This window comes from Echinococcus granulosus (assembly GCF_000524195.1).
Source record: "Echinococcus granulosus chromosome Unknown EG_S00082, whole genome shotgun sequence".
NCBI classification, from domain to species: Eukaryota; Metazoa; Platyhelminthes; class Cestoda; order Cyclophyllidea; family Taeniidae; genus Echinococcus; species Echinococcus granulosus.
The window spans coordinates 356,712-358,052 of NW_020170462.1; positions in this window are offsets into that span (position 1 = coordinate 356,712).

The following is a 1,341-nucleotide window of genomic DNA, read 5'->3' on the forward strand; positions in this document are numbered from 1 at the left end:
AATATGCAAATATATATTCAGCACAGAGAAGGTGTTTGGGCTGCTGGCATGGCCCGAAAGCCAGCCCACCCAGCGTGGTACAGGAGGGCAAATTCAGAAGTCCAAAAGTGGCGCCTCACCAATACCGAGGGATAAACCACCATCGTATTACAAAAGCATAAGTAGAATTCATGAATGGTGCATCGATACCACGGAAGAAGAGTGGATTGTTAGATGGACAAATTGAACAGACAAGCGGACAGAAGTGCTAACTCAAGTAGCTATGGTAAAGGAGCAAATCTAGGCAAATGCGCCTACCACAGGATAAGGACATTCATTCACTGTCAAGCATGCACTGCTACTACACTTGGATGATCTATTTATGTGAAGTCCTACAGAAGGACCGTATTCAATCCTTGATAAGGTCTCCTCTACTTGCCCACAAATCTAACCAAAAGTTGGGCGATAACACATGCCCTCCGTCAGATAATTCAACCCAAAAGGGGCTTAAAACACAGTATTCTGCCAATCAGGCATCAAACACCCACCATTTCACCGGATTGTGCGACAACAATTTGGATCCAGCGCTAAGTTGTACAATTAAGATAAATAAAACGACAGAGAAGTGCAAATCACAATGAATGACAAGATTACCATAGAAAATTCTATCACAAATAGCGTCCACATGTAGGTAACAGACTGACAGCAACTTTAAATTTCGAGGCCCACGTTTCGTGTGTAATTCAGGTGGATTCTACAAATTAACTGCGATTATGCATTCACTAATTTTGTGGAAACATCAAACTAAACTTTCTTAGAAAAATTAGTTTAGCAAATAATCAGAACTTAGTAATCATGTTTGGAAGAAAACTTTGGTTGTGGAACTCGCGATTCTGATAAGGTTTTACTTCGTGCATTGGCCATGGTAGCTTTGCCGTGTGGGCTGGCTTGTGGCCATGTCAGCAGCTACACACCGTTTTCAATCTAGAACAAGTGTTGGACAGATACGAATGCGTATATGGGCGGTGTGATGGATAAACCAGTGGCTCCGAATTAGGGAGGTATAGTAGGAAAGTACAGCATAGTGGACAGAGGGCTCATTGCACCGCAAAGGAATCATCGCATTCTCCATTGTATCTGCCAGTGTTCAAACCAAATGCCTGCTGAAGCAGTCTAGGCCACCCTTGGTCCTATTCCCCTATTCCTGACCAGACGTCATCCAGGGTGATGTTATGCAAAGGGGGTGCTCGCTTGCATGTGGGCCGTAGGTGTATTGACCCCTCCACACTCAGCACTACAGTAGCCCTTCCTGCAAGTGTTTACACAATGCACTTATGTAGAATAGTTCACTCCGTCGGAGTG